Source organism: Ranitomeya variabilis, chromosome 7, assembly GCF_051348905.1.
Source record: "Ranitomeya variabilis isolate aRanVar5 chromosome 7, aRanVar5.hap1, whole genome shotgun sequence".
Taxonomy (NCBI): Eukaryota; Metazoa; Chordata; class Amphibia; order Anura; family Dendrobatidae; genus Ranitomeya; species Ranitomeya variabilis.
Genome location: NC_135238.1, coordinates 46,482,969 through 46,510,226, shown reverse-complemented (window position 1 = coordinate 46,510,226; position 27,258 = coordinate 46,482,969). Strand labels below are relative to the sequence as shown.

The 27,258-nt window shown below is 44.1% G+C and overlaps 1 long non-coding RNA gene across 1 annotated transcript in view; it reads right to left on the bottom strand.

Annotated features, from left to right (window-relative positions):
* Positions 1 to 1,663: 1,663 nt before the first annotated feature.
* Positions 1,664 to 27,258, bottom strand: part of LOC143785870 (uncharacterized) — a 38,766-nt gene continuing 13,171 nt past the window's right edge. Inside the window, exons 3-4 of the long non-coding RNA XR_013218129.1 lie at positions 4,424 to 4,547; positions 1,664 to 1,835 (exon numbers count right to left, since the gene is read on the bottom strand). This is a non-coding gene — a long non-coding RNA (uncharacterized LOC143785870). The remainder of the gene's footprint in view (positions 1,836 to 4,423; positions 4,548 to 27,258) is intronic.

Here is a 27,258-nt window from a genome sequence, read left to right as displayed (position 1 = left end):
GGAACAATTAGGGTATGTATCCATGTTCAGGATGGCCGGCGCTTTGGACGGAGCGGAAAACTCGCTCCGCCCAAAGTGCCGCCCCCTTCTGTAGACACAATGATTCCGGATGTGCATTGCACACATCCAGAATCATCGCACCCCACACATAGGGCCCTGTGTTTTACCTTGCGGCGGCGCAATGTCGCCACAAGGTAAACGGATATGCTGCGTTCTAAAAAGACGCGCCGCATGTCCGGAAATGCGGGGCCACTGGGTGCGTGTTCGCACACATAGTGGAGACGGGATTTCACAAAATCCCCTCCACTATGCTGTAACATCTGGACGCTGCGGATTGAACACTGCGGCTCTATGCAGCGTTCAATCCGCAGCTATTCCGGATGTAATATGGCCCATGGACACATACCATAAAAGTGAGATGATGCCATGAGCTTTACCTGTGTATAGAAACTTAATGATATTTTGCAGCCAGTGACGTTACGTTTTATTAGACATAGGATTCATGAATCCACCTAGCACAGGTGGTGGATGATGAATACTCCCATCAGCCACTCCTGCTGTCACTGTCATTAGCAGCAGCAGGTGAAGGCTGATGGGAGTAGTAGTCCCATCAGCCACTGCTTGCTCTCGCTGTTATCAGTTGAATATAACTCATCATTTTCACCTGCTCGCGCCAATCACTGGCAGAGCAGGGGAGAATGATGAGTCATCTTCAGCACCCGGCGCCGGGGAACAGCGCTTACTGTAGCGCCTCTTCCCTGGAGCCCGTCTGTGTGGTACTGATGTGGCACATGGTTGCCACACATGTGCTGCAAGTATTGGACACTAACACTGTCATCTCTGGTACTGGAAAATAACGGACGTGTGAAACTTAGTCTGCGCTTTCTCCAAGGCTTTCTTTTTTTTTCTCCCCTCCTCTACTGCTCATCTCAGTCTCCATTTGCCTTTTTTTTGTATGACCTCCGTGACCTACCAAACCTTTTTCTGTAAAGAATGTTGCAGTTCCATTGATGAAGGATCTACAGCAATTGCTGCAGATGGTGAACTAATTAAAAACCATGGAGGCTTAAATATAAAAAAAAAAACATAGCACCACATTTGGCCACAGGTTATGTCTGGTATTGCAGATTAGCTCTATTTAAGTGAATGACCCGGAACTGCAATACCACACATGACCCATACATGGAGGTGGCGCTGTATTTGTAGAAATTCTACCACTATTCAATTAAATCAGTAACTAAACAGTATGTGTCAAGCTGTAAAGGAAGTGTGGGGTCCGAGTGCATGCCAGCCCAGTGATATAAGATACTTATTCCAACTCCAGTATCGTTGATCCATTTGCTGTTTCCATTCATGATGGACTGCGGAGTGCAAGTCAGAGACATTTCTTTTTTCACATTGACACATCGGAACCTTCACTAATGAAATCTGAGACTACGGCTGATAAAGCTTCCTCTGCCCCTCTCCCAGCAGAAACTCCCAGCACTGAATACTTCTGGCCAGTGAGCAGCACCGGACACCTGGTCTCATACTGCCCGATACTGAGCACTCTCCATTAAGGTGACTTCGTCCTCAGCAGATCCTTTTTTCGTAGGGAAATCATGTTGGCCAGGGACAAGACCATGCATAAAAAAGACGGACCTGCCAACCGGATACACAGATTTCTAATAAATAAATTTTATTACTTCAGTATCTCGTTCACATTGTTGAGGGATTGGAAGGCTTCTGCTGCATTTTCTTTCTGTAACCGTCAGGCCATTTTTATGATTGGACCCGCAACTTGTAGGCGATCCTCAGTCTCAACAAGGAAGATTTAAGTCCCGGGGATGCAACATCTGGAAGAGCAGAGAATTCTGATCAAAGAACAGTATAACGATTGTCAGACCCCATTACAGATCCCTTGGGGGCGGGCACTCAGATTTTCTACTGTCCTGATTGGTGTATCCCTATCCAGACAGTTTTCTGTCTCTGTAGGGAATATATTGACTCCAAAAACTTTTTTCTTAGACTGTTCTTTTAAGAAATTGAGTAGATTTTATGCAGATTTAAGGAGGTTTCCGATCATATGTAAAGTTTTAAGGGAAAAAATGTTGTTTTTTTAAAAAAAGTGTTTCTCCTTTTAAAGGGAACTGTAACATAAGTGTTAAACTATCCTATAAGAAGCAGCTCGATCACAGATTCTCAGTTAATTCTATGCTAAATTTTCGATGAAACTCAATTGAAAAACAAAACAATTGAAAGCCCAAAATACAGTGGGGCAAAAAAGTATTTAGTCAGTCAGCAATAGTGCAAGTTCCACCACTTAAAAAGATGAGAGGCGTCTGTAATTTACATCATAGGTAGACCTCAACTATGGGAGACAAACTGAGAAAAAAAATCCAGAAAATCACATTGTCTGTTTTTTTAACATTTTATTTGCATATTATGGTGGAAAATAAGTATTTGGTCAGAAACAAAATTTCATCTCAATACTTTGTAATATATCCTTTGTTGGCAATGACAGAGGTCAAACGTTTTCTGTAAGTCTTCACAAGGTTGCCACACACTGTTGTTGGTATGTTGGCCCATTCCTCCATGCAGATCTCCTCTAGAGCAGTGATGTTTTTGGCTTTTCGCTTGGCAACACGGACTTTCAACTCCCTCCAAAGGTTTTCTATAGGGTTGAGATCTGGAGACTGGCTAGGCCACTCCAGGACCTTGTAATGCTTCTTACGAAGCCACTCCTTCGTTGCCCTGGCGGTGTGCTTTGGATCATTGTCATGTTGAAAGACCCAGCCACGTTTCATCTTCAATGCCCTTGCTGATGGAAGGAGGTTTGCACTCAAAATCTCACGATACATGGCCCCATTCATTCTTTCATGTACCTGGATCAGTCGTCCTGGCCCCTTTGCAGAGAAACAGCCCCAAAGCATGATGTTTCCACCACTATGCTTTACAGTAGGTATGGTGTTTGATGGATGCAACTCAGTATTCTTTTTCCTCCAAACACGACAAGTTGTGTTTCTACCAAACAGTTCCAGTTTGGTTTCATCAGACCATAGGACATTCTCCCAAAACTCCTCTGGATCATCCAAATGCTCTCTAGCAAACTTCAGACGGGCCCGGACATGTACTGGCTTAAGCAGTGGGACACGTCTGGCACTGCAGGATCTGAGTCCATGGTGGCGTAGTGTGTTACTTATGGTAGGCCTTGTTACATTGGTCCCAGCTCTCTGCAGGTCATTCACTAGGTCCCCCCGCGTGGTTCTGGGATTTTTGCTCACCGTTCTTGTGATCATTCTGACCCCACGGGGTGGGATTTTGCGTGGAGCCCCAGATCGAGGGAGATTATCAGTGGTCTTGAATGTCTTCCATTTTCTAATTATTGCTCCCACTGTTGATTTCATCACTCCAAGCTGGTTGGCTATTGCAGATTCAGTCTTCCCAGCCTGGTGCAGGGCTACAATTTTGTTTCTGGTGTCCTTTGACAGCTCTTTGGTCTTCACCATAGTGGAGTTTGGAGTCAGACTGTTTGAGGGTGTGCACAGGTGTCTTTTTATACTGATAACAAGTTTAAACAGGCGCCATTACTACAGGTAATGAGTGGAGGAAAGAGGAGACTCTTAAAGAAGAAGTTACAGGTCTGTGAGAGCCAGAAATCTTGATTGTTTGTTTCTGACCAAATACTTATTTTTCACCATAATATGCAAATAAAATGTTAAAAAAACAGACAATGTGATTTTCTGTATTTTTTTTTCTCAGTTTGTCTCCCATAGTTGAGGTCTACCTATGATGTAAATTACAGACGCCTCTCATCTTTTTAAGTGGTGGAACTTGCACTATTGCTGACTGACTAAATACTTTTTTGCCCCACTGTATATGCATTTAAAGAGAATTGGAAATCGGGATTTCTATACCCCAAACTAATTTCATGTATGTAAAGACACGTTGCTGCTGAGAAAATCCTTACCTTGCAGATTTCTTTGTGCGAATATAGGATTTAATCAGGATTAAAGCCCCTTTACCTACATGCCACTAGTTAATGACAGGCTCCCTTTAAAGGAGAAAGAAGCCTTCAAAAATTTTTTGGCTATCCCTTTAAATTTAGCATTGAGTTAACTGAGAATCCATCAGTGAGCGGCTTCTGATGGGAGAGTTTAACACTTACCTTCCGTCCTCTAAGCTCCTTTTGGCTGATTTATTTCTACAAAGTTCAGTCCAACCATCCTATAGTCATAAATTGGCTATAAAAAGCTCAGAAGAAGGAAGATAATAAGTTATAAACTCTTGCTATCAAGATTTTATTTTGTGCAGTTAAAGATGAATAATCTACTAGACAAAGACAAAAAGATAAGACAGAAAAATGACTGTAAAAAAAAAGTGTGGACCTAATTTACAAGAAAATATTGCGACCGCTCCAAGCACCAGGAAAACTTTACGCTACCTGAATTTTCGAGGACAACCAAATGCCCCTACGGAGCTCTCATGGGTAAAGCAGTAGCGACGACAGTAACCCTGGTGGTTTCCACATGTCCATAAGGAGAACTTCAGGTCCTTACTGCTGCCAGCTGCAATAATAATGACTTTATTAAAGGGGAACTCCATCGACACTCTGATTTCTGTCACAGGATTAACAATGTTCCTAAGATACTGAGCCCTAGTACTAAAGCATCAGCCGCTCCATGTGCAAGTGTTGACAACCTGCCTCTCTACATAGTGTAAATCGATAGGAAGTTGTCACATCATCGCCCCATTTCCCAGCATAACTGATTAGCAGGGTGTGACTTTGAGTGGCAGAAACCTTATGTGTAATTGTTTTGTACCATCTGCATCCATTTCTAGAAGAGGACCCCGATGCGCGCTCTCAGTAATTGAGTGATGGACGCGTTTGAGCACATTTTTTCCATTGCTGTGAAAGTTCTGAAAATTGCTGAGTGAGAGCAAAGAAAGTGGCTAAAACTCTCGTGAGAAATATGTTCTACCACCCCCATAAATCAAGAAGTGGAGTTATCTGGCTTCCTTAAGAAGAAAACTTGTTAAAACATCCTAAAAAGTAGGCCGAGAAGCTCCTGGAACCATATGGACTCCAGAGCCACCATTTACGAGAAGTGCAATCTTCTTGAAATTTAGACCTAAAGCTAATTTTACAAACGACTCAAGGCTTGTGACCCAAAGGCTAATCTTAAAATGTAGTTTTGTCACCGAGCATTGAGAGGAGGAGGACTCTTGATGGATAAGTAGTTTATTAATGGATATGGAGTCCAAGTTTTAGAAATCTAGGAACCGAGAGTCCATCCAAGGTAGATGTTCTGAAGTGTCCTCCAGACATTCATTGCTGGTGTCTGACCATTCAATAAATGATGATCACAAAATGTAATTACTTTAAATCTGACTAGATGTTCTGCACAATAAATTCTGGTTAACGCAAATATATTTTCCAGTAATGGAATCATTTTGGAGGTCTTCCATATGTTTGAGGGTCATGACCCAATGTCAAGAAAAGCCTTAAGATCTCAAAGTTTAGCAGATGAGTGGAGAAAGTGATAGGAAGTGGATCTGTAGCTACAAGGGATGTGATACCAGTTTACACTGGACCTGTCACATGCCAAAAATTTGGAATTTTGTTACCTGGTGTAAATGCCGCTGTTCTCCTGAATCCAGCATTGCTTTTCTTTCGTTCCTGCTCCTCTACATTCCTGAGATGTGACCTCCTCTTTCATGCACACTTGGCCAAAAGACAAATTTATAGACAAGGAAGATGGGGCCGTATCTCGGGAACGGAGAGGAGCAGGAACAAAAGAAAAACATCGCCAAATTCAGGAAAACAGCAGCATTTATACGCTAGGTAACTAGGGTTGAGCGAAACGGATCGGTCATTTTCATAAGTCGCCAACTTTTGGCAAAGTCGGGTTTCATGAAACCCGACCAGATCCCAGCATGGGATCGGCCATGCGGTACGCGATCTTTGTGCCAAAGTCGCGTTTCATATGATGCTTAAAGCGCCATTTCTCAGCCAATGAAGCTGCACGCAGAGTGTGGGCAGCGTGATGACATAGGTCCTGGTCCCCACCATCTTAGAGAAGGGCATGGCAGTGATTGGCTTGTTTTCTGCGGCTTCACAGGGGCTATAAAGGGGCGTTCCCGCCGACCGCCATCTTACTGCTGCTGATCTGAGCATAGGGAGAGGTTGCTGCAGCTTCGTCAGAAGCAGGGAGAGCGTTAGGCAGGGTCCATTAACCCCAAAACCGCTTGTGCTGTAGCGATTTCCACTGTCCAACACCACCTTTTCTTTGCAGGGACAGTGGAGGCAAGATTTCTGTGCAACAGCTCTGTAGCTTATAAGGCTCCCTGATAGCTGCATTGCTGTGTGTACGCCGCTGTGCAAACCAACTGCTTTTTTAAAAGCACAAATCCTGTTGCTCCTTCCTTTCTGCACAGCTATCTTGTTTGTTTGTCCTCATTTTTTGTGTGCAGCAGTCCTTTTTATTGCTGCCTGCCATACTTTTCAGAGATTATTGTAGGGAGATAGTGATTGTAGTACAGTCCCTTTTTTTTTATTATTATTATCTTCCAGCCACTTTCAGCCCCTGAAACTGTGTAGTGTAAAACAGTGGGCCTGTATTTTTCTGCACTGTCCCACACCTAAAAAGGGAGATTTATATTGCCAATCAGTGCATCTGTGCTTGTGCTGTCTGTGGTATCTGTCTTTCATTTTGTGCCACAGAAACTATACTGTGATATAGTGGGCCTGATTAAATCACTTGTCTCCCATATAAAAAAAAATTTAAATAAAGGGAGAATAATCTTGCCAAATCTGTGCATCTGTGCCAGTGCTGTCTGTGGTATCTGTCATTCATTTTTTGCCACAGAAACTATACTGTGACATAGTGGGCCTGATTAAATCCTGCATTCTCCCACACATAAAGAGGGAAATTTCTATTGACAGTGTGTGCATCTGCATCAGTCCTGTTAGTGGCATATCTGCCAGCCTCTTTCTGCCAATCAAACTGTGTAGTGTAATCCAGTGGGCCTGATTGTTCCCTGCATTCTCCCACACATAAAGAGTGAGATTTCTATTGCCAGTGTGTGCATCTGCGTGCGTCAGTCCTGTTCGTGGCATATCTGCCAGCCTCTTTCTGCCAATCAAACTGTGTAGTGTAATACAGTGGGCCCCATTTTTTCCAGCATTCTCCCACACATAAAAAAGGGAGATTTAAATTCACAACAAGTTTACGTACACCTTCTACCTGCTTGTACAGGACCACATAATGGTTGTTAGTTTGGTTAAATTTTTCCAAGAATGAGGAAGTCTGGTGGAAGAGGTCGTGGCCGTGGGCGGTCATTGCCAGCTGGTAATGATGGTGGTGGTGGAGCATCTGGTGGTAGTGGGAAAAGCAAAATAGCACCTAAGGCTCAAGTTGTTGAGCCAGCGGCATCGTCTGGCTACACAAGGCCTCGAAGGCTCCCTTTTCTGGGAGTAGGAAAACTGCTTTTAAAGCCGGAGCAGCAGAAACAAGTTTTGGCTTTCATTGCTGACTCTGCCTCTAGCTCTTTCGCCTCCTCCTCGGAAAGTACCAAATGTAAAAGCAGTCAGTGGATGTTCCTGGTCAGGGACAAGTCGCTTCTTTGTGTTCTTCACCCAGAACAACAGAGAAGGATACTTCAGGCGACACAACAGGTTACTCCATGGAGCTATTTACACATACCATTCCTGGGTTAGAAAGTGAAATTGTTAACAGGCCATGCCCATTACAAGATGAATCGGACATGGAGTGCACAGATGCACAGCCAGATTATTATGCTGTTCCTTTGACTCAGATCAGAACATTGCCCTCGCAGTGTACTGATCCAGAATCTGACCCTGATGACACTATTAAGCCCCATCACGAACACTATAGCACCGGCTTACACGGTGACCCACAGGAAGATGCCCAGGACATAGAAGAGGAGGTCATAGATGACACAGTTGTTGACCCCGATTGGCAGCCATTGGGGGAACAGGGTGCAGGCAGCAGTAGCTCTGAAGCGGAGGAGGAGGAGCCGCAGGAGGCATCAACATCACAACAGGTTCCATCTGGCAGGCCCGTATCTGGTCAAAAACGTGTGGCAAAACTAAAACCAGTTGTAGGACAGCGTGGCCATCCGGTTAAAGTAGCTCAGTGTGCAATGCCTGAAAAGGTATCCGATAGTAGGAAGAGTGCAGTCTGGCATTTTTTTAACCAAGATCCAAATGATCAGTGCAAAGTCATCTGTAAGAAATGCTCAAGGACCTTCAGCAGAGGTCAGAATGTTAAAAATCTAAATACAAGTTGCATGCGTAGACATTTAACCACCATGCACTTGCAAGCCTGGACTAACTACCAAACGTCCCTTAACGTTGTAGCACCCTCTCGCAATGAAGCTAGTCAGCAACGCTACATCCCTTCCCTCACTGTAAGCCCACCGTTTACCACACCACCTGCAGTAAATGTGGCGGTTTCGTCGCAAGGCCAAAGCCGTCAGGGAATCACCAGGTTCGTGGTAGGAAACACTGTATGTAGGGCAACAGCAAGAATACCATCACCAACACTCTCTCAGTCTGCCATGTCCACCGACACCCCCGCTAGTTCCACCCTATGCAGCTCTCCAGTCCAGCTCACCCTACATGAGACTCTCGTTAGGAAAAGGAAGTACTCATCCTCGTATCCGCGTACACAGGGTTTGAACGCCCACATTGCTAGACTAATCTCGTTAGAGATGATGCCCTACCGGTTAGTTGAAACCGAAGCTTTCAAAGCCCTGATGGACTACGCTGTACCATGCTACGAGCTACCCAGTCGACACTTCTTTTCGAGAAAAGCCATCCCAGCCCTCCACAAGCATGTAAAAGACCGCATTGTCCATGCACTCAGGCAATCTGTGAGTAGAAAGGTGCACCTGACAACAGATGCATGGACCAGTAGGCATGGCCAGGGGTGTTACGTCTCCATCACTGCACACTGGGTTAATGTGGTGGATGCAGGGTCCACAGGGGACAGCAATATTGGGACAGTTCTTCCTAGCCCACGGTCTAGGAAACAGTTGGCTGTAGGCGTTCGTACCCCTCCTCCTCCTCCTCGTCCTCCAGCAGAAGTGAGAGCTCGTCCACAGACCGCAGTCGCACGACCAGTCCATCCGCAGCTGCCACTGTTGCACATGAGGTGTCCCATTATGGAACAGCTAGTGGCAAGCGTCAGCAGGCTGTATTAGCAATGAAGTGTTTGGGGGACAACAGACACACCTTACCGAAGTACTGTCCGAGTTCTTGCAGCAAGAAACTCAGTCATGGCTGGGCACTGTACATCTTGAGGCAGGCAAGGTAGTGAGTCATAACAGAAGGAACTTTATGGCTGCCATAGCCCTTTCACAACTGAACACATTCCTTGCCTGGCTCACACCTTAAACCTGGTGGTGCAGTGCTTTCTGAAAAGTTATCCGGGGTTACCCGACCTGCTCCTGAGAGTGTGCAGACTTTGCTCGCACATTCGCCGTTCGCCCGTACACTCCAGCCGTATACAGAACCATCAGCGGTCTTTGCAACTTCCCCAGCATTGCCTAATCATCGACGTTGCAACAAGGTGGAACTCCACACTGCACATGCTTCAGAGACTGTGCGAACAGAGGCGTGCTGTTATGTATTTGGGAGGATACACATACACGGGCAGGCAGTTGGATGGCAGACATGGAGTTGTCAGGTGTGCAGTGGTCGAAGCTACAAGACCTGTGTCAAGTCCTTCAGTGTTTTGAGGAATGCACACGGCTGGTTAGTGCAGACAACGCCATAATAAGTATGAGCATCCCCCTAATGCGTCTGCTGATGCAAAGTTTGACGCACATTAAGGAGCAGGCGTCTGCAGCTGAGGACGAGGGAAGCTTAGATGACAGTCAGCCATTGTCTGCTCAGGGAAGTCAACAGGACGAGGTGGCGGGCGAAGAGGAGGATGATGGGGATGAATATTTTTTGGATGAGGAAGCTTCTCAGGGGGCAACAGAAACTGCTGGCGTTGCAAGGCTGGGTTCTGTTTTTTTGAGGAAGACAAGTGACGTTGATTTGCCCGAAAGTGCTCCTCAACCCAACACATGCACAGATTTGACAACTGGAACATTGGCACACATGGCGGATTATGCCTTGCGTATCCTCAAAAGGGACCCACGCATTATTAAAATGATGACCGATGACGATTACTGGTTGGCCTGCCTCCTTGATCCTCGCTATAAAGGCAAATTGCAAAATATCATGCCACATGAGAACCTTGAACAAATATTGGCAACCAAACAAGCAACTCTTGTAGACCGTTTGATTCAGGCATTCCCAGCACACAGCGCCGGTGATGGTTTTCACACGAGCTGCAGGGGGCAACAGGGCAGAGGTGTTAGAGGTTCACAAATCAGAAGTGGCGTTGGACAGAGGGGTTTTCTGACCAGGTTGTGGAGTGATTTCGCAATGACCGCAGACACGACAGGTACTGCAGCATCAATTCAAAGTGAAAGGAGACATTTGTCCAGTATGGTTACTAACTATTTTTCCGCCATTGTCGATGTTCTCCCTCAACCGTAATTCCCCTTTGATTACTGGGCATCCAAAATAGACACCTGGCCTGAATTGGCCGAATATGCATTGCAGGAGCTTGCTTGCCCAGCAGCTAGTGTGCTATCAGAAAGAGTATTTAAAATAGGCAGGAATAAAAACTCAAAATGCACTGTACCAAATTGTTATGCACAGTAGGATTTCTAAACATTTGATATGTTTTAAAGAACTGAAAATGCTCATTTGTGGAATTTGCAGCATTAGGAGGTCACATTCACTGGACAAAAAAGCTATTTAACTCTAAAACATCCTAACAGGCCAAGTTACATGTTAACATAGGAACCTTTCTTTGAGATCACCTTCACAATTCTTGCATCCTTTGAACTTGTGAGTTTTTGGAGAGCTTCTGCTTGTATTTCTTTGCATGAAGTCAGAATAGCCTCCCAGAGCTGCTGTTTTGATGTGAACTGCTTCCCACCCTCATAGATCTTTTGCTTGATGATAATCCAAAGGTTCTCTATAGGGTTGAGGTCAGGGGAGGATGGTGGCCACACTGTTATGATACCCCAATGGCAGGGGGAAAAAATAACAAACGGACTAGCTCTCGGGTGATGGAAACTAAGTTGACCGTGACCTGAACCTGACACAACACTGGAAGTAGCCAGGGGATGTACCTACGATGCCCTAGACACCACGCGCCAGCCGGAGATCTAACTACCCCTATAAGAGGAATACACAGGCCTGCCTTACCTCCAGTGATGAACCCCAAAAGGTGATAGTAGCCCCCCACAGATATTGACGGTGAGTTCAGAGGAAATGACATACGTAGGATGAACAGCAGATTTAGCACAGTGAGGTCCGCTTACTAGATAGCAGAAGGACAGGAAAGAGTTACTTCACGGTCAACTTAAAAAACACTACTCAAAAAACACCATCCAGAAATTACTTTAAACTCCAGTGACAACTCATGCCACTGGAGTAGTGATTTCCGTCCACAAGAGCTTCCAGCACTGAAGAGTCACATTGCAGATAGCTGGACAAAAATAGCATTAACAAGAAACGAAATTCAACTTAGCTGAACTGGAACTTGAGGCAGGAGAATGCAACAGAATGCTACTGATACATTGTTGGCCGGCATAAGACTAACAGCCAAGCAGCCTTAAATAGGAAACTCCCCTAAAGGGTGGCGACAAGTAATCAGAGATGGAGGAAGGCACATAAGAGGCACTACCATAACAGACCACCGGGGGAGCCCACAAACTGAATTCACAACAGTACCCCCCCCTTAAGGAGGAGGCACCGAACCCTCACCAGAACCACCAGGGCGATCTGGATGAGCACTATGAAATGCACGAACCAAATCGGGAGCATGAACATCAGATGCTGTCACCCAAGAATTATCCTCCTGGCCATAACCTTTCCACTTAACCAGATACTGAAGTTTCTGTCTGGAAACACGGGAGTCCAAGATTTTTTCCACCACATACTCCAATTCACCCTCAACCAACACAGGAGCAGGTGGATCAGCAGAAGGAACAACCGGTACCTCATACCTCCGCAATAATGACCGATGGAAAACATTATGGATAGTAAAAGATGCTGGGAGGTCCAAACGAAAGGACACAGGATTAAGAACCTCCAGAATCCTATAAGGGCCGATAAACCGAGGCTTAAACTTAGGAGACGAGACCTTCATAGGAACAAATCGAGAAGACAGCCACACCAGGTCCCCAACACAAAGACGAGGACCAATACGCCGATGACGATTAGTGAACTGTTGAGTCTTCTCCTGGGACAACTTCAGATTGTCCACAACCTGTCCCCAAATCCGATGCATCCTATCAACCACAGCATCCACTCCAGGACAATCCGAAGACTCCAATTGACCGGACGAAAACCGAGGGTGAAACCCTGAATTACAAAAAAATGGAGAAACCAAAGTGGCAGAACTGGCCCGATTGTTAAGGGCAAACTCTGCCAATGGCAAAAAGTCAAGCCAATCATCCTGATCAGCGGACACAAAACACCTCAAGTAAGTCTCCAAGGTCTGATTAGTACGCTCAGTCTGGCCATTAGTCTGAGGATGGAATGCAGACGAAATAGACAAGTCGATGCCCATCCTGGCACAGAACGTCCGCCAAAATCTAGACACAAACTGAGTACCCCTGTCAGACACTATATTCTCAGGAATACCATGCAAACGCACCACATTCTGAAAAAATAGAGGAACCAACTCAGAGGAGGAGGGCAATTTGGGCAAAGGTACCAAATGAACCATTTTGGAAAAACGGTCACAAATCACCCAGATGACAGACATCCTACGAGAAACCGGAAGGTCAGAAATAAAGTCCATAGAGATGTGCGTCCAAGGCCTCTTAGGAATAGGCAAGGGCAACAACAACCCACTAGCCCTAGAACAGCAGGGCTTGGCCCGAGCACAAACATCACAAGACTGCACAAACATGCGCACATCTCGAGACAAAGAAGGCCACCAGAAGGACCTAGACACCAAATCCCTGGTGCCAAAAATTCCAGGATGACCTGTCAACGCGGAAGAATGAACCTCCGAGATAACTCTACTGGTCCAATCATCAGGGACAAACAGTCTACCAGGCGGACAGCGATCAGGCCTATCCACCTGAAACTCCTGCAAAGAACGCCGCAGGTCTGGGGAGACAGCTGACAATATCACCCCATCCTTCAGGATGCCGGTAGGTTCGGAATCACCCGGCGAGTCAGGCTCAAAACTCCTAGAGAGGGCATCCGCCTTCACATTCTTAGACCCAGGCAGATATGATACCACAAAGTTAAATCGGGAGAAAAACAACGACCAGCGCGCCTGTCTAGGATTCAGACGCCTGGCCGACTCAAGATAAATTAGATTCTTGTGGTCAGTGAGGACCACCACCTGGTGTCTAGCACCCTCAAGCCAATGACGCCACTCCTCAAACGCCCACTTCATGGCCAGAAGTTCCCGATTTCCCACATCATAATTTCGCTCAGCGGGCGAAAACTTTCGGGAGAAAAACGCACATGGTCTCATCACTGAGCAGTCAGCATCTTTCTGCGACAAAACTGCACCTGCTCCGATCTCCGAAGCATCTACTTCAACCTGGAACGGAAGCAACACATCAGGCTGGCGCAACACAGGAGCGGAAGAAAAGCGGCGCTTAAGCTCCTGAAAGGCCTCCACAGCCGCAGAGGACCAATTAGCAACATCAGCACCCTTTTTGGTCAAATCAGTCAAAGGTTTAGCAATGGCAGAAAAACCCGCTATAAATCGGCGATAGAAATTAGCAAAACCCAAGAACTTCTGCAGACTCTTCAAAGAAGTAGGTTGTATCCAATCACAAATAGCCTGAACCTTGACAGGGTCCATCTCCATAGATGAAGGGGAAAAAATATATCCCAGAAAGGAAATTCTCTGAACTCCAAAACTACACTTTGAGCCCTTTACAAAAAGAGAATTAGCTCGCAAAACCTGAAAAACTCTCCTGACTTGTTGAACATGAGATTCCCAGTCCTCCGAAAAAACAAGAATATCATCGAAATACACAATCATAAACTTATCCAGATATTCACGGAAAATATCGTGCATAAAGGACTGAAAAACGGAAGGAGCATTCGCGAGACCGAAAGGCATTACCAAATACTCGAAATGGCCTTCAGGCGTATTAAATGCGGTCTTCCACTCATCCCCCTGCTTAATCCGCACCAAATTATACGCACCACGTAGATCGATCTTAGTGAACCACTTAGCCCCCTTTATGCGAGCAAACAGATCAGTCAGTAAAGGTAACGGGTACTGGTATTTAACTGTAATCTTATTCAGAAGTCGATAGTCGATACAAGGTCTCAATGAACCATCCTTTTTACCCACAAAGAAAAATCCTGCCCCTAGTGGAGACAATGAGGGGCGAATATGACCCTTTTCCAAAGATTCTCTAATATACTCCCGCATAGCAGTATGTTCAGGTACAGACAAATTAAACAAGCGACCCTTAGGAAATTTACTACCGGGGATCAATTCAATAGCGCAGTCACACTCTCTGTGAGGAGGGAGAGAATCAATTTTAGGCTCTTGAAAGACATCATAAAAATCTGACAGAAATGCTGGGATCTCAGAGGGAGTAGATGAAGAAATGGGAACCAAAGGTGTATCCCCATGAATACCCCGACATCCCCAGCTCAACACAGACATAGATTTCCAGTCCAAGACGGGATTATGAATCTGTAACCATGGTAATCCAAGCACTAAGACATCATGTAGGTTGTATAACACAAGGAAACGAATAATCTCCTGATGGTCTGGGGTAAGACGCATAGTCACTTGTGTCCAATATTGTGGTTTATTGCTAGCCAAAGGTGTAGAATCAATACCCTTCAGGGGAATAGAAACTTCCAACGGCTCCAAATCAAACCCACAACGCTTGGCAAAGGACCAATCCATGAGACTCAGAGCGGCGCCAGAATCCACATAAGCATTCACAGTAACAGATGATAAGGTACAAATCAATGTCACGGACAAAAGAAATTTTGACTGCAAGGTACCTGTAGAAAAAGATTTATCAACCTTTTTATCAACCTTATTTATACGTTTAGAGCATGCAGATATAACATGAGCTGGATCTCCACAGTAGAAGCACAACCCATTTTTGCGCCTGTAATTCTGACGTTCGCCTCTAGACAAAACACGATCGCATTGCATATGCTCTAGTGCCTTTTCAGCGGTCACCGCCAAATGGTGCACAGGTTTTTTCTCAGAAGACACCGCCATATGGTGCACAGGTTTTTGCTCAGAAGATACCGCCATATGGTGCACCGATTTTTCCTCAGAAGACACCGCCATATGGTGCACAGATTTGCGCTCCCGTAAACGCCGATCAATCTGGATAGCCAATTTCATGGCATCATTCAGACCTGTAGGCACAGGGAACCCCACCATGACATCCTTCACGGCATCAGAGAGACCTTCTCTGAAATTAGCTGCTAAAGCGCACTCATTCCATTTAGTAAGCACCGACCATTTACGGAATTTCTGGCAGTATATCTCAGCTTCATCTTGCCCTTGGGAAAGAGCTATCAAGGCTTTCTCAGCCAAACTCTCTAAATTAGGTTCTTCATAAAGCAACCCCAAAGCTTGAAAAAACGCATCTACATTTAACAACGCAGGATCCCCTGGCGATAATGCAAAAGCCCAACTTTGTGGGTCACCCCGCAGTAGAGAAATAACAATTTTAACTTGTTGTATATGATCACCAGCAGAGTGAGATCTCAGAGACAAAAACAATTTACAATTTTCTCTGAAACTCAAAAACCGGGATCTGTCTCCGGTAAAGTATTCAGGCAGAGGAATCTTCGGTTCAGACATTGGAGCAAGTATAACAAAATCTTGTAAGTTCTGTACTTTTGTCGCAAGGTTATTCAAACCTGCAACTAAACTCTGTGGATCCATGATTCAGATGGGTGTAACCCAAGCCATTCAGAGGTTAAGAGGAGAGGAGGAAAAAAAAAAAAAGGCTGAAGACTGCAGTTTAAGCAAGAAATACAATGAGCAACCAGGGTGCACTTTCAAACACAGAAAAAAAAGAAAAAAAAACTTTTCTCCTCCTTCCTGCTTTAGTGCATATTTTACACATAGATTTTTTACTGGCCGGCCAAACTGTTATGATACCCCAATGGCAGGGGGAAAAAATAACAAACGGACTAGCTCTCGGGTGATGGAAACTAAGTTGACCGTGACCTGAACCTGACACAACACTGGAAGTAGCCAGGGGATGTACCTACGATGCCCTAGACACCACGCGCCAGCCGGAGATCTAACTACCCCTATAAGAGGAATACACAGGCCTGCCTTACCTCCAGTGATGAACCCCAAAAGGTGATAGTAGCCCCCCACAGATATTGACGGTGAGTTCAGAGGAAATGACATACGTAGGATGAACAGCAGATTTAGCACAGTGAGGTCCGCTTACTAGATAGCAGAAGGACAGGAAAGAGTTACTTCACGGTCAACTTAAAAAACACTACTCAAAAAACACCATCCAGAAATTACTTTAAACTCCAGTGACAACTCATGCCACTGGAGTAGTGATTTCCGTCCACAAGAGCTTCCAGCACTGAAGAGTCACATTGCAGATAGCTGGACAAAAATAGCATTAACAAGAAACGAAATTCAACTTAGCTGAACTGGAACTTGAGGCAGGAGAATGCAACAGAATGCTACTGATACATTGTTGGCCGGCATAAGACTAACAGCCAAGCAGCCTTAAATAGGAAACTCCCCTAAAGGGTGGCGACAAGTAATCAGAGATGGAGGAAGGCACATAAGAGGCACTACCATAACAGACCACCGGGGGAGCCCACAAACTGAATTCACAACACCACACCATGAGTTTATCTCCTTTTATGCCCATTGCAGCCAATGACTCAGATGTATTCTTTGCAGCATGACAGCATGAGATAGTGCATTGTCAGCATGAAGATGCTTCTGCTCCTGAAGGCACATTTCTGCTTTTTATACCATGAAAGAAAGTTGTCAGTCAGAAACTCTATATACTTTGCAGAGGTCATTTTCACACCTTCAGGAACCTTAAAGGGCCCTACCAGCTGTTCTGGACCAAAACATGACTCCTCAACCTCCTTGCTGACGTCGCAGCCTTGTTGGGACATGGTGGCCATCCACCAACCATCCACTACTCCATCCATGTGGACCATCCGGGGTTGCTCGACACTCATCAGTAAACAAGACTGCTTGAAAAATAGTCTTCATGTATGTCTGAGCCCACTGCAACCATTTCTGCTTGTGATCACTGTTTAGGGGTGGCCGAATAGTAGGTTTTTGCACCAAAGCAAGCCTTTGAAGGATCCTACACCTTGAGGTTTGAGGGACTCCAGAGGCACCAGCAACTTCAAATAACTTTTTGCTGCTTTGTAATGGTATTTTGGCAGCTGCTCTCTTAATTCAATGAATTTATCTGGCAGAAACCTTCCTCAATATGCCTTTATCTGCATGAACTCTGTTTCAGTCATAAATCTCTTCATAGTATGATGATCACTCCTAAGTTTTCATGAAATATCTAATATTTTCAAACCTTGTCCAAGGCATTGCACTATTTAACACTGTTCAGCAGCAGAGAGATCCTTTTTATTTCCTATATTGCTTGAAACCTGTGGCCTGCTTAATAATGTGGAACATCATTTTTAAGTAGTTTTCCTTTAATTAGAATCACCTGGAAAACCAATTATCACATGTATTTAAGATTGATTTCAGTGATCCATTGAGCCCTGAGATACAATACCATCCATGAGTTTATTTGAAAAACAAATTGATTAAATCTTTATGACACTTAAATCCAATTTGCATAATAATTTGGAACACAGTGTATTTAGTTTTTTGGAGTACTTACTGTCTGCGGTCCCTCCTTCCAATTGTCCTCCACCGAGCACACCAATGCTGCCTGTGTACTCCTGCCACATAATGGAAGCTGCATAGCACCTTGGTGTTGCCCTGTGTTATTTTCCAGAGCTTCAATCTTCAGGCTTTCGGCCTTTATTTGTAATATTAAACTGCATTTGGCCTACTACTGTGGTTGGGCCCTTAAAACGGTGTCTGCCGCTCCTGTGTTTTATTCTCCACTAAACAAACCAATGCCGCCTGGTTAGTCCTGTTACCAATTTTGAACTGCATTTATCCCACTTTATTATTTGGGCCTATATCTGTGTTTCATCCTCATCCTGCCCATTGCCCAGCCAGTGCTAGATGACTCTTGTGGTACATTGACCCAGACCACTACATTCCCCTTGCACGCTACACAGCCACAATCTGACCCTGCTGAAAGTCAGGCTCCGCTTCCCGCATACTATACCACCTTACACAGGGACAAAGAGAAAGGTGCAGAAGAAAGTGCATACTCATTGACGACGTCACAGGCACAGGGCCCGCAGAAGTGTCGCTGCCGGTGGGAGGCGCCCCCGCCATGCAAACACACCGCCATACTTTGAGGGGCCCTGTGCCAGTGCCAATGCGAACGAGTGCCCCCCCCCCCCTGCTTGCTCAGGATCACAGCACTTGCAAAGTGGAAATACTTACCTCTCACTGCTCCACCGCCGTGACGTAGTGCACCTTTCCTGGGCCCACTAAAAACTTGAACCGGCCCTACCCCCACAACTTTAGCCAAATGACCTCCAATTTCCAATGCCTAACTATTATTATAAAGTTAATTAAGATTGACAAGCTTCACAACCAAGAATGGATGTTTTTGCCATCAAAATGGGCACTGTAGGTGTTTTCCTGGCCCCCACTCACTGCCGACTATGCTTCCCCATTGACTTGCATTGGGTTTCGTGTTTCGATCGATCCCCGACTTTACGCGATTATCGGCCGATTGCACTCGACTCGACTTTTGAGATAGTCGGGTTTCGCAAAACCCGACTCGACCCCCAAAAAGTTAAAGTCGCTCAACTCTATAGGTAACAAGATTACATTTTAATGCCGGTGTGCTAACCAAGTGTCTTCGGCATGCTCGAAAAATATGTTGGAGTCCCCGCAGCTGCAATTCTCGCTTGTGTTCTCTTATCACTACTGCTCAGTAATTTTTGAATAAAAGATGTATTTAAAAATCTACATTCTGTTTTTGCTTTTTTCTCCAAACAAAAGGGATACAAGAAGGAAAAAAACAATAAGACCACAATATTGTTTGAGGACACTGTTGTTTTTTTATGGTCCAAAACCAATCTGCATCCTGCAAGAAAAATAAAGGTTCCTTCTAGGAGGTCACTCTTCTTTCTTTTGGTGGGATCCCTTTCTCCAGATGTCAAAACTTTGAATAGCGACTCGAATTTTAGATTTAATCCTCATGCTCCAATTCTGGAAAAAAAATCTGCCAACGTTAGTCTGAACAGGGACTATAGTGAATATTTTCTTGGAGATCTGGAAATTTCCAAGAACAATATTCTGAGGTTTTCACCAGTGTCAACTCATGGGTCCTCACAGATTAATCGTTGATTCTATGTGTCCCTCATGAATCCACAATACAAAGGGTTGTCCACCATGAGTTGTCCACCATGACTCCACCGTGCACGAGGTGTAATGGCTTCCATGAAGGTCGTATGATAAAGGTATACAACTTCTATGGCAGGATAAATCTACATGATAAGCCCTACCTTACCCCAGGCAGGTGTCACGCTCCACAAATAACACATGCAGCTCTGCTACATCCAACAGAAGGCAGTCATGCTCTGAAGACAACAAGTATACGAACCAAGCAGCAGAATCGCAGTAAACAAGAGCAGCAGGGCCAGCGTCCCGAGGCAGCGCATGGTGGTGTGGTGCTGATGCCCAGATGATCACACTGCCCCTGCATTTATCCCCTGATACCATACAATAGAAGGGAGGGGGCAGCGTGCCAGGGCTCAGATAATGCACAGTGTCACTCCGTGCCCAGTCTAGACAACAAGCAAGCTGGATTTCTACATGTTCCGAAGAGAAATGGGTCAAAACAGACTTTTTTTTGTACTCGGAAAATGCAAAAAAACCCATCAATATTTCAGAAAATTTGAATTTAACCAGTTGTTGTAATAATTAGTGCACTGTGTATGATCAGCTCCTGTCTTGGTGACGGGTGGTCCAGTAAGGAGTGGCTGGAGACCATCTTTGTGAGAACATAGTGTCCTGGAGCCCTCAGGTGGAGCAATGTTGACAATAATTACAAACCCAGTAGGTTACATTCCCATTAGGCATCTCCACTGTGAATCTCCCGTAGCGGTAATTGATTCTGCGAATAACGCTGCGGCTTTTTCTGCTGCAGATATCATTGCAAGTTAATAACTGGGGGATCCGCACATTTTAATCTTTTGCATTGCAAAGGTTGAAATTCACGAGTACATCTGCAGCATAAATTGACATGTTGCGCCTCTCACCCGGAGTGAGTGCATTCTGCAGCATGCGTTGTCATATGATTCTGCTTTAAAATGCAGCAGGTTTTCCATAAGTGTATGTTTTTGCACAATGGGAGCATAGCCTTGCAAAGAAGCCTATCTAGGTGATGCATTTGCCCTGGGTACATCTGATTGGACTGTCCGGCTGCCTGATGTGGTGGGTTGAAGTGTCTCCCAGGTGACTGCATTTCGCTTGCTCCCCCTTGGCCATTCTCCAAACTGTGGAAAATGCCGACTCCCTAGATTGAATTGCCTTTCAGGAACTAGCACAATTGAAGCAATTCGGGGTCAGGGCAACGTCAACATCACTTCTGCGTTGCACAGATGGAATACACTGCTATATAAGTATCAGAAGAGAAGAATATATGGCTTGGTATCAGTACTGATAATGGTTCTTTTTATATATTCATGTACTGATAGTGGTTATGGTAATGTATTTATATACCAATAGTGATTATGCTGCTATATTTCTGTACTTTTGGTTCATCTGTTAATGAATTTCTGTACTGATGGTGGTTCTGGTGATGCATTTCAGTACTTTCAGTACTTTTGTATTTATGTACTGTTGATTGTTCTAGGGCTTCTGATGATGCATTTCTGTATTTTTTGTTGTTCAGGTGATATACAGTGGGGGAAACAAAGTATTTAGCCAGCCACCAATTGTGCAAGCTCTCCCAATTTAAAAGATGAGAGAGACCTGTAATTGACATCATAGGTAGACCACAACTATGACAGTCAAAATTGAGAAAACAAATTCAGAAAATCATCTTGCCTGATATGGCAAGATTTATTTTGCCTATTATGGTGGTAAATATGTATTTTGTCACCTAAAAACATGCAAACTTTCTGGCTCTCACAGACGTGTATCTTCTTCTTTAAGAGGCTCCTCTGTCCTCCATTCATTACCTGTAGTAATGGCTCCTGTTTGAACTTGTTATCTGTATAAAAAGAAACCTGTCCACAACCTCAAACAGTCACACTCCAAACTCCACTATGGTGAAGACCAAAGGCAATTAAATGAGCATTTGAAGAATGGCGCCATTTTTTGGAGGGAACACTTCACCCAGTCATGGTGATCACAGATCACAAAAATCTGTTGTATTTAGAATCTGTGAAGCGTCTCACACCTAGGCAAGCTAGGTGGTCTCTGTTCTTCGCCAGGTTCAATTTCTATATTACGTATAGGCCAGGAAGCAAGAATGTCAAGGCTGATGCGTTATCCCGCTGTTTTCCGGGGGGTGGGGATAATTGTGAGCCAGGTCCTATACTACAGAAGGGTGTAATTGTCGCCGCAATTAATTCGGATCTTGAGAGAGAGGTGGTAGAGGCGCAGGGGGACGCCCCAGCAGCCTGTCCTTTAGGTAAACTTTATGTTCCTGCTAATCTTCGTCTTAGGGTCATCAATGAACATCATGATTCGGTTTTGGCCGGACACCCTGGAAGTAAAGTTACCACGGACCTTCTCACTCTGCGTTTTTGGTGGTCTGGGGTAAATCATGATGTACAGGAATATGTCGCTGCCTGCAGTGTGTGTGCGCATTCCAAGACCCCTCGTACTCGCCTGTCTGGGTCTCTCCAACCTCTGGAGATGCCCAATAGACCTTGGACCCATTTGTCAATAGACTTCATCACTGACTTGCCGGTTTCTGAGGGTAATACAGTTATTTTAGCCGTAGTTGACAGATTTAGCAAGATGTCACATTTTATTGCCTTTCCCGCGTTACCTAATGACAAGACTCTGGCACAGATCTTTATCAAGGAGGTTGTGAGACTGCATGTGTTCCTTCAGATATTGTGTGAGACCATGGGGTGCAAATTATTTCTAAGTTTTGGAGGGCTTTTTGCAGCCGGCTGGGGATTCATTTGTCGTTTTCTTCAGCTTTTCATCCTCAATCCAATGGTCAGACTGAACGTGTAAATCAAAATCTTGAAACTTCTCAGGTGTTTCATTTCAGAAAATCAGGAGGACTGGGTTAAGTACTTACAGTTGGCAGAGTTTGCAATAAACAACTGTACTCATGAGTCTACTGGTAAGTCCCCGTTTTTCAGGGCATATGGTTCTCATCCTCAATTCAGTTCATTTAATAGGAAGGATTCCTCAGGGGTTCCTGAAGAGGAGAGGTTTTCTTAATCCATCACGTCCGTATGGCAAGGGGTTCTTGATAAATTAAAGAGGATGAGTTCCAGATATAAGAATGCGGCTGATCGGAGACGTATGGAAGGTCCGGACCTATGTGTGGGTGATTGAGTTTGGTTGTCCTCAAAGAATATTAAACTGAGAGTTCCCTCGTGGAAATTGGGCCCTAGGTTTATTGGCCCTTATAGGATTGTGGCCGTCGTCAATCCTGTTGCATTTTGGCTGGCTTTACCTCAGTCGTTTAGGATCCATAATATTTTTCATCGCTCCTTACTCAAGAGGTTTGTGGCGTCACCTAATCCATCACCTTTACCTCCCTCTCCGGTCCTTGTTGATGGAAATCTCGAGTTCCAGATAGCCAGGGTCATGGATTCTCGATTTGTTCGCCGGTCTCTACAGTATCTAGTACATTGGAAAGGGTACGGTCCTGAGGAGAGGATGTGGGTACCTGCAGCCGATGTCCCTGAGGTTAGGTTAGTCAGGGCATTTCATACAGCTCATCCTGAGAAACCTGGTCCTGAGGTTCTGGAGGTACCTCGTAGAAGGGGGGGTACTGTCACGGGGCTACTGCGACAGAGAGGTTCCAGAGAACCGCAGCACTCTGGGCCTCGTTCACACACGGTGAACAGAAGCTCTTCTGAATTCTGACCTGGCTGTCTTGTACCTACGCATTAAGTGTGATCTATAGAATAAATCGATCTCCACTATGGTACTGATATAAAACAATCAATTTTGTGGATCCTTTTGTGGATTTGTACCTTTCTTACATGTAGTAATTCAATTTTTTATGTTTTTATTACTATGTTTAATAAAATTGATTGTATTATATCAGTACCATAGTGGAGATCGATTTATTCTATAGATCACACTTAATGTGTAGGTTCTAGTTGGATGGTACATATACCCTTCGTTTGGGAGGGATTTGCTATTGTGGTATATTGAGCAACTGTGTGTGAATATACTGGCTGTCTTGTGCCAGCAAGGCAGGAGTTAAACCTTGTTGCTGAAGTTGCTGAGAGCTTGGTTTCTCAGCTGAATTGGTTTTGGTAATCTCCTCTCCTATATAGACTCAGCTTTGACTACAACTGTTGTCAGTGATCAGTTATGCTCCCTGGCTTGAAGTGGGAAGCAGCATGGTGTTAGGAGCTTGGAGGTTTATTTACAGAGATTGTTGTCTGCTGTTTTGGTTGCATGTTAAACCTGTTTTCCTTCCTAAGTTTTTTCCTCCCTCTTCCCTTCTCTGTGTTTCCTCTGTGGCTGTGTGAGCATTTGGTGAGTTTGAGATTTTAGTTACCTTGTCTGCATACCCTGTTTACTTGTCATATTAATCCACTGGTGCAGTCCTCCTCCCTGGGGGGGGGAGAGGGGGCCACTGATAGGGCCTGCACAGGAGACAGGGATACGCTGGCGGCTCAGGCCTCCTAACCATTATAGGTACCCCTGAGATAAGGGTAAGCCAGGGCCCCTTTATAGTGGCAGGGACAGGTGTGAGTCCCAGTATGCCGTCCTGCCCCTTTATCACCGTTAACGGCGTGAGATCCCCGGTCTGGTGTTCACTGGTTGGGCCCAGTCCTTTTGTCTGCCCTTAGTCACAATGAGGTCAACATTGACACATGGTAAAGTTTTAATATTATACAGTGTAGGACTGTCCCGATCAGAGTTACCTTTACGCGGTGGGATGGCTTTTGTGCTATTTTTTGATCAAAAAAGAGTATTACTGAAAACTCTGTGTTATTTAAATGCACTTTTGCTTTTTTACTTAGTTACATCAGGGTTTTTGCTTACTTTTTCTCTTGTAGGTTTTAACAACTGAAAATATGTCTTATATTTTAGGTTCTTCAAAGTAGCCACCTTTTGCTTTGATGACTGCTTTGCACACTCTTGGCATTCTCTTGATGATCTTCAAGAGGTAGTCACCGGGAATGGTTTTCACTTCACAGGTGTGCCCTGTCAGGTTTAATAAGTGGGATTTCTTGCCTTATAAATGGGGTTGGGACCATCAGTTGTGTTGGACAGCGTTCCATATAAATTCCAGTCAATTTTGCATTGAAAAGTAAAATGGCGCTCCTTCCCTTCCGAGCTCTGTCATGCGCCCAAACAGTGGTTTACCCCCACATATGGGGTATCAGCGTACTCAGGACAAATTGTACAACAACTTTTGGGGTCTATTTTCTCCTGTTACCCTTGGTAAAATAAAACAAATTGGAGCTAAAATAAATTTTGTGTGAAAAAAGTTAAATGTTAATTTTTATTTAAACATTCCAAAATTCCTGTAAAACACCTGAAGGGTTAATAAACTTCCTGAATGTGGTTTTGAGCACCTTGAGGGGTGCAGTTTTTAGAATGGTGTCACACTTGGGTATTTTTTATCATATATACCCCTCAAAATGACTTCAAATGAGATGTGGTCCCTAAAATAAAATGGTGTTGTAAAAATGAGAAATTTCTGGTCAACTTTTAACCCTTATAACTCCCTAACAAAAAAAAATGTTGTTTCCAAAATTGTGCTGATGTAAAGTAGACATGTGGGAAATGTTACTTATTAAGTATTTTGCGTGATATATCTCTGTGATTTAAGGGCATAAAAATTCAAAGTTGGAAAATTGCGAAATTTTCAAAATTTTTGCCAAATTTCCATTTTTTTTACAAATAAACGCAGGTAATATCAAATAAATGTTACCACTATCATGAAGTACAATATGTCACAAGAAAACATTGTCAGAATCACTGGGATCCGTTGAAGCGTTCCAGAGTTATAACCTCATAAATGGACAGTGGTCAGAATTGTAAAAATTGGCCCGGTCATTAACGTGCAAACCACCCTTGGTGTTAAAGGGTTAACCCCTCTGATGCCTCTGTCAATAGCGACAATGACATTGAGGAGCATCGCACAGGGAGTGAGCTCCTTGGGTGTTTCCATTACACATTTGTGCTTCCATGGTGACCCCGGGCCACAAGATGGCTGTGGGGTCCTTCAGGGTCCTGGAGGAAAGGTGGCTTGTATCCCATCCTGGGACAGTATAAAAAAAATTAAAAATATATTAAAAAAAAAACCCGAAGAACAAAAAAAATTGAAAAATATTATTCCAATAAATACATTTATGTAAACGACCCGACCTATAGAACTGTCTCACTCGTTAACCCCTTCAGTGAACACCGTAAAAAGGAAACAGAGGCAAAAAACAATGCTTTTTCATCATACCGCCGATAAAAAGTGCAATAAATGTGATCAAAGAGGCGAGTGTAAAAAAAACATGGTGCCGCTGAAAATGTTATTTTGTCCCACAAAAAAACAAGCCCCCATACAGCTCCATCAGCAGAAAAATAAAAAAGTTATAGCTCTTAGACTAAAGTGATGCAAAAATAATTAGTTTTTCTATAAAATAGTATTTATTGTGTAAAAGCTGCAATGCATAAAAAAATAAATGTGGTATCGCTTTAATTGTACTGACCCGAAGAATAAAGCTAAATTATCAATTTTATCACATGTGGAATGGCATGAAAAAAAAATCCTGAATTGCTGTTTTTTTTTCTTTTTGCCTTTCAAAAATCAGAATAGAAAGCGATCAAAAAATGTCATGTGCGCAAAAATGGTACCAATAAAAACGTCAACTTGTACCACAAAAAAACAAGACCTTACATGACTCTTTGGGCCAAAATATGGAAAAATTATAGCTCTCAAAACATGGTTATGCAAAAACTATTTTTTGCAATGAAAAGTGTCTTTTAGTGTGTAACAGCAGCCAAAGATAAAAATCCAATATAAATCTGGTATCATTGTAATTGCACCAACCCAAAGAATAAAGTCGCCAAATCACTTATACCGCACAAGGAATGGTGTAAAAAAATGAATAAAACCAATTCTTCACCTGCTGTGGATTTGTTCATTCTGCCTCCCAAAGATCGTAGTAAGGCCCAACTCAAATTTATCCTGCTCTCTGCTCTGAGCGCTTACACTGGGGTTTCTGTGTAAATCTCTGAAATCCTTGATTCAGGTGGAACCTTCAATGGAAGATTCCCTATAATGAGGCACAAGCAGTTCCTGTGGAGGCCATAGGATCTGTGGTCTGGCAGTGTTTGTCTTTTAGGTGAGCATAAAAGTTTTCTGCACTTCTGAAAAGAAGGACACGGCTGGACAGAGGCCAGATGGAGTCCAGAGTAACTCTGCTGCCTCATTATAGTGAATGGATCCCTTGGGGGATTCACCCTTCAAACCACTCAGAGATTTTTATGGAAACCTCAAAGTAAGTGCTCAGTGTAGAGCGCTGGATAAATGACATGTCGCGGCTTTAAGGTGGGCTCAGCGCCGGAGCCCACCTTAAAGCCGGGGATCTGCCAGCTGATGTACTATTCCGTCAGCTGGCAGAAAGGGGTTAACATAAAAACACAATTTTTATTTAGAAAAGTCAATAAACTTTTTTTTATAATAAAATTCAGGAATAGGTCCTGGAAATAATAGAAGGCTGTAAACTCCTATATGTTGGTAGCAGCGAGGAGTACAATGACAATATGGTTGTGCAAATCACAACTAATTGATATCAGAATAGGCATACAATTGACTATTGGATCTAAGAGTTTATTACATGAAGGATAATAAATGTATCACACAAGGAACTGCACACTCTTAGTTTTATAATCCTGCCATTTCCACTAACAA